Genomic DNA, 839 nt, shown 5'->3' with positions numbered 1-839 from the left:
TTGGGTCAATTTCTGGGTTCTCTGTTCTGTTCCATTGATCTATATGTCTGTTCTTGTGCCAGTACCAGTTTTGAGAACAGTGGCTTTGTAATATAGCTTGATATCTGGTATTGTGATCCCTCCAACATGGTTGTTCTTTCTCAAGATTGCTGCAGCTATTTGGGATCTTTTTTTTTTAAAATTCCAGATGAGTTTTTGGAGAATTTGTTCTAGGTCTTTGAAGTATACTGTTGGTATTTTTATGGGGATTGCATTGAATTTATAGATTACTTTGGGTAGTATGGACATTTTAATGATGTTGATTCTACCAATCCATGTACATGGTATATTCTTCCATTTGTTCATGTCTTCCTCTATCTCTTTTTTTAACACCCTAAAATTTTCTGAGTACAGGTCCTTTGTCTCCTTGGTTAAGTTTATTTCTAGGTATCTTAATTTTTTTATTGCAATGTTAAATGGGATTGATTTTTTAATTTCTCTTTCTGTGAGTTCATTATTGATATATAGAAAAGCCATAGACTTCTGGTTGTTAATTTTGTATATTGCTACATTTCTGGATTCATTTATTAAGTCTAGTAGTTTTTTGATGGAGTCTTTGGGGTTTTCTATGTATAATATGTCATCTGTGAATAAGGACAGTTTTACTTCTTTTTCAATTTGAATGCCTTTCATTTCTTCTTCTTGTCTGGTCACTATGGCTAGCACTTCCAGTACTATGTCGAACAGGAGTGTTGAGAGTGGGCATCCCTGTCTTGTTCCTGTTCTTAGGGGAAATGCTTTTAGTTTTTGACCATTGTGTATGATGTTGGCTATAGGTTTGTCATATATGGCTTTTATTA

The sequence above is a fragment of the Myotis brandtii genome, unplaced genomic scaffold (assembly GCF_000412655.1).
Source record: "Myotis brandtii unplaced genomic scaffold, ASM41265v1 scaffold479, whole genome shotgun sequence".
Taxonomy (NCBI): Eukaryota; Metazoa; Chordata; class Mammalia; order Chiroptera; family Vespertilionidae; genus Myotis; species Myotis brandtii.
The sequence above is the reverse complement of the archived record's forward strand: the minus strand, read 5'-3'. Positions refer to the sequence as shown.